At 47.7% G+C, this 6,033-nt stretch overlaps 1 non-coding gene across 1 annotated transcript; it reads right to left on the bottom strand.

Moving 5' to 3' along the window:
- On the bottom strand, positions 1-134 carry LOC130483150 (small nucleolar RNA SNORA24). The gene has a single exon (XR_008933572.1). It is a non-coding gene; the product is annotated as a small nucleolar RNA SNORA24 (small nucleolar RNA).
- Positions 135-6,033: the final 5,899 nt, after the last annotated feature.

Genomic DNA, 6,033 nt, shown 5'->3' with positions numbered 1-6,033 from the left:
ATCTGTCACTTGCCCCAGTCAGAGACTCGCCCCAATTGAATGGTGGGAGCTTTGCCAAAAGGCAAGACAACGGTTGCTCTACCATGAGTAGGAAGGGATGCTACCACGCTGGCAGGTCCCATGGAAGCATGGAGATGGGCGACACCCCCCCCCAAGCCACGTGCCCAAACCGATCATTTTGCGCCCCCCTGCTCAATTTTCTATCCGGTTCCTACCTGCGGTCGTGTTTAGCTCATCCCAGTGTTGCTGCTTCCTGTAAGGGGGGAAAAAACCCTGAATTATAGCACGTTGCCATAGCAGGCTACCATATGCGGCCTTTTCCTGGCACACTTTCACCGTTCATGCATGGGAGGTTTCGCCTTGGGTTGGCCGCTCTCTAGCTGCACATTTGCTGTCAAGTCGCAGCTGACTTATGGCAACCCCTTTTTTGGGGTTTTCAAGGCAAGAGACTAGCAGAGGTGGTTTGCCAGTGCCTTCCTCTGCACAGCAACCCTGGACTTCCTTGGTGGTCTCCCATCCAAATACTAACCAGGGCTGACCCTGCTTAGCTTCTGAGGTCTGATAAGATCAGGCCAGCCTGGGCCATGCAGGTCAGGGTAGCTGCACATGGACCCCATCCGAATTCCCAAAACCCAACAATCAGCCCCCAGGCAAAAGTTTTGAGAACTCAGGTGGGGAAGCGGCGCAGCCAGAGCGCGGCCAGCCCAAGGCGCAGCCTCCCGCGCACAAGTTGCCGTCTGCAAAACCGAAACGGCGGAAGCCCTTGCAGCGCCGCCCTCCCTGCCGGAGATGACGAGCACTGGGCTCGCTTTGCAACAACAGGCCTGCGCCTGTGCAAAGGGCCGCCGAGTCGCAGCCGACTCATGGCAGGTTTTGCCTTGGATTCGCCACTCTTTAGACGCCCTTTCCCCCCCCATCCCTATTCTCAAAACTCAACACTAAGCCGCCGTGCAGAGCTTTGAGAATTCAGGTGGGGGAAACGTGCATCTATGGAGCGGCAAAGCCAATGCAAAACCTTCCATGAATAAATGGCGAGGTTTTCAAGGCAAGAGTCGTTCGGGTCATTGATGCATGGGTTGTTGTTGTTTTTTTTTGCCCTGGCTTTGCCGCGCTCTAGATGCCCATTTCCCCCCCACTCCCAATTTTCACAACACTGCCCGGGGGCTGATTGTTGAGTTTGCAGAATTCGGGGGGGGGGGAGAGGCAAACCCTCCCGTGCGTAAACGGCCTCGGAGGTGGCTCGCCGTTGCCCGCCTCTGCCTAGCGACCCCGCTGTTGTTGTTTTTCTTGGCGGTGTCCCATCCCAAAACCGGCCAGGGCCCCCTGCTCCGCTTCCCAGATCGAGCAAGCCTGTCCCTTGCAGGCCAGCGCAGACCTAGGGCTGCGTCCTTCGCCAAAAAGGCGCTTTTCCCGGGAAACGACCCCCACCTCCCCCGACGGATACGGAGACGCGCGGCTATTCCTCCCGCAACTCGCAACGAACGCGGATTATTCACAAACGGAGCAACGCACCACACTCACCAGCCCCGTTGGGAAAGAAGGAACGGGGGACCTCGTGCGCGCTTTTATAGGGAAGGGCAGGCCCCGCCCCTTGGTGCGTCACGCCGTGGAGGAGGCGCGCGCGCTCCTTTCTCTGCGGGGCGGGGAGGCTCGCGCGGGTCATTGAAGCTTCTTCCCGGCTAGTGGTCGTTCGTCGCGTTTGTAGAGCGCTTCGAATAGCTTTACAAATCTCTGGTGCGACCACACTTGGACTACTGTGCGCCGTTCTGGTCACCGCACCTACCAAGGGATGTTGCAGAGCTGGAGAAGGCGCAGAAAAGGGCCACCAAAATGATTAGGGGACTGGAGCAGCGGTCTTATGGGGAGCGGTTAGGACGCTTAGGGCTGTTTAGCTTGGAAAGAAGGCGGCTGAGGGGAGACATGATAGAGGTCTATAAAATGATGCATGGTTTGGAGAGAGTGGACAGGGAGAGGTTTTTCTCCCTCTCCCATAATACTAGAACGCGGGGTCATCTGCTGAAGCTGGAGGGTGAGAGGTTCAAAACAGATAAAAGGAAGTATTTTTTCACACAATGCATAGTTAAATTGTGGAACTCCCTGCCCCAGGATGTGGTGATGGCTGCCAGCTTGGAGGGCTTTAAGAGGGGAGTGGACATATTCATGGAGGAAAGGGGTATCCATGGCTACTAGTCAAAACAAATACTAGTCATGCTGCACACCTATTCTCTCCAGTATCAGAGGCGCATGCCTGTTATCTTAGGTGCTGTGGAACACAGGCAGGATGGTGCTGCTGCAGTCGTCTTGTTTGTGGGCTTCCTAGAGGCCCGTGGTTGGCCACTGTGTGAACCGACTGCTGGACTTGATGGGCCTTGGTCTGATCCAGCAGGGCCTTTCTTATGTTCTTATGTTTACTTATACTCACAAGACCCCTGTTAAAGTAGTTCTAGCTGCCCATGGGGCTTACTTCCAAGTAGACCTGCTTAGGGTTGCTCTCAAAGCGTTGTGCGGATGCCTACGTAGGGAAGTTTTGTTAGGAGCGGGCGGGTTTTCTGGCAGCTATATACCAGCGTAGTGATATCAGTCGGTTATTAGGATGGCCACTTCTACACATGGAGCCAGCTGGGTGACCTCAGGCTAGCGGTCACACTCAGCCTCACCTATGTCTATTATGGGGAAGGGAAGGTGATTGTAAGCCAGTTTGAGTCTCCCTTAAGTGGTAGAGAAAGTCGGCATATAAAAACCAACTACTCTTCTTATGGGAAGGTGTGCCCAGAAGGTAAGAGAAAAGGACATTTACTCTGTTCAAATCTGGCTGCAGGGACCCCTCTAAATAACAGAGGTGCTGAAGGAAGGAACTTGTTAAGAACATCAACAAAGGCAAGCTTAGCGGGAGCAAAACTGTGTAGTTTCACTGTTGGTTTACAACACAAGCATTTTATTTGCATTACAGTCTGTAAGAAACGCAAGGTAAAGTGATCTAAGTAAATGGAAGGATTTGTTTAATCAACACGAGGTTTCACTGAAGATTACTGAGCCCCGAATCTCAGTGATGTGGAGTATAAGGAAGACAAAGGGGAGGGGCTGTGGCTCAGTGGTAGAGCATCTGCTTGGCATGCAGAAGGTCCCAGGTTCAATCCCCGGCATCTCCAGTTAAAGGGACTAGGCAAACAGGTGATGCGAGAGACCCCTGCCGGAGACCCTGGAGAGCCGCTGCCAGTCTGAGCAGACAGTACTGACTTTGATTGACCAAGCGTTTGATTCAGTAAAGGCAGTTTCATGTGACTCTTGGCTATGAAAGGCAATGAGATTGGTTTAGCCAGTTACTGCACATTCTCCATGAACAACCAGGTGTGATCCAGAGAAGAGATGGAAGTACTGTTGGTTGACATTTGCAGTTTGGGGTACACTGGAATGCCACACTGCCTTGTATCCTTACCAGCTGCCCTGGCCTAGGCATTGTAAAATATTCTTTGGTAAAATCCAGACTAGACTGCTGTATGATAGTCTGTATGGGCAGCCTGTGAAGATGGTTTAGTCACTAGAGCCCTGAAGGAGTCATTGGCTTGAACACATTAGATCAATGTTTTTCCAGCCTTAGTTGGTTTCTGGGCCCAGTTAATTTGTGCTGGTGTTGATCCTTAAAGTCTGAAACGACATGGATTATTCAGGTTTTTAACCTGAAAATTACCCCCATTATCCTCTTTGGTGTTGCCATCTGGATAACATTCATCAATGAATCTATAGATCGTCCATTGCTTCAGTTCTTATGAAAACTCCTAAATGCCCCTCGATGTGTTGCTGGTGTTACTCTTCGTTCCGAGTTTGGCCAAATGTCACTTGAAGTTAGGGCGTGGTTGGCCGCCTTTAAACTACACCTTAAACTGTGCTTTAGCACTGAGGGATTCCTAGCTTCTCTGAAGCATGACCCTTTTAAATCCTCATGGCAAAAAATCTTAGATGAGAAACTGTCGTTGTTAGGCTTCTCGCAGGATATGTTATTAGATCTTGGGAAAACTGAAGCTTTTACCAAAATTAAAAAGCGCATTAAAGAGCTCGATTATAACAGCACTACTTTTCGTGCTCGCCGCGTTTGTTCATCCCAGTTCTTCGGAATACCCCCTCCACGTGGTCTGCCTGCCTATACATATTATCTGACAACTCCTCGTCTTTGTAGAGCTTTTTGCTTGGCTAGATTGAATGCTAACCCTTCTATGGTAATGCAGGGCAGAATTCTGAATATACCATACTCAGACAGGATCTGCCCTTGCTCTTCTGGCTCTATTGACTCATTAGCCCATGCCCTTTTGGAATGCCGCTTTTACGAGGAACTTCGATCACACTATATTTTCCCCCTTTTAACATACAAATCCAATGCCTCTGTGACTGACATAATGCCTTTTTTACTAAGCGATAGGGACCCCAAGGCTACATTGTCAGTGGCAAGATTTGTTTCAGTCCTTATATCCCTCCAACACTAGATATATGCTGCTCAAGATCAATTGATCAAGGAGCTTCTAAGGGATAAAAGGAAAGGAAATGACATGGATCCTCCCATGTGATTAATTATGACAAATATGAATGTATTTTAGCACGATACAAATGTATTTCCAAAACAACGCAATTTTTAAAACTTCATACATTAGAGAATTTACTAAGAAAATAGCAAATGGAAAGCTTTATGCGTTCAATACATACCAGCAAGTGGGTTTCATATGGTCAGGGGACAGATTCTACATTCAATAGGCGCTGAGAGAATTTACTGAGAAAATTAATTTTCATGGAAGTTATTAGAATAAATAATGAAGAGATTTTCAAATAAATTATCTTTGTATTAGGTCTATTACAAATTGTCAGAAATAGACTTCTTAAGAACAAATTATGCAGAATAACTCAGATGCCTTCCTGTTCAAAGGATCCAGTAATATCCAGCGAATCAGGACAAAATCTGGTCAATTTTTGTTTATTTGGAAAATTTTAATTGCACAATGTGCATAAATTTATATGTGAGGAGATAATAAGGCCCATAGAACTGTGTCAGCAAACACACACTAAACTTAAAAAAAACCTATGCCTTCAGCATATTGTAGATAAATAATAGTGAATGTTCCCCACCAGTTCAGTGTAGTGTTCTCAAACAGTAGTAAGCATTGCTAATGACAAATTAGTCTGACCACTTGGTGGCACTTTTGATTCATAACTTTGATATTTAGGGAAAATGTTATATTTGGTTCAATAATGCAATCCTTAGTTGTGTACAGAACACTATGGTGACATACTTACTTGCTTTTAATTGCTACCCTAAAATAGCTTCGCATGTGGGCTCATAAGTGATTGAACTCTATAAACATAGTCTTCTGTAGTATACTTAATGCGTTGAAGTTATTTCTTTATAGTATTTATCCCCCAACCTAATCATTGGCATCAAGGCAGCTTACAGCAATTTTGTCAGTATCCAACTCTGATCCTAATTGACTCACAATCTCAGTATTAAGGCTGGATAGTTCAGAGAAGTGAAGGCGGGTAAACTACACACACACACACACACACATACTGCAGGGGTCCCCATACACACACACACACACTGTGCAGGGGTCCCCAACTCGATGCCCATGGTTGCCATGGCACCTGTCAACACCTTTCCTGGTGCCTGCTGAATATTTTTAGAGAGTGGGCAAGGCCAGGTGGGGCTTCTGCCAGGCAAGGCTTCTGATTGATCATTGGAGATTTGATCGACTGCAGATTTTCAGAAATGTTGCTTTGACAGGAGCTGCCCCCACAGCATAAAGATCTTCTCTGTGTGACTGAAGGTAAACTACAGCAGTCATTTTTTGGCTGGCTCCACCTCATGCAGCAGCCATTTTGTGACAGCTGTTTTGTGGGTGCGCCCACCATGCTGTGTCAGAATTTCAAAGGTGTCCGCAGGCTCAAAAGAGTTGTGCTAATGTTTTCTTGGCACCAGTATTCCCAAATTAAACTGCACCATATACTTCTGTCATCTCAAATGCAGAACTAAAAGGGGGGATCAACATCAAC

This window comes from Euleptes europaea, chromosome 9 (genome assembly GCF_029931775.1).
Source record: "Euleptes europaea isolate rEulEur1 chromosome 9, rEulEur1.hap1, whole genome shotgun sequence".
NCBI lineage: Eukaryota > Metazoa > Chordata > Lepidosauria > Squamata > Sphaerodactylidae > Euleptes > Euleptes europaea.
This window is presented reverse-complemented; position numbering and strand designations above follow the sequence as displayed.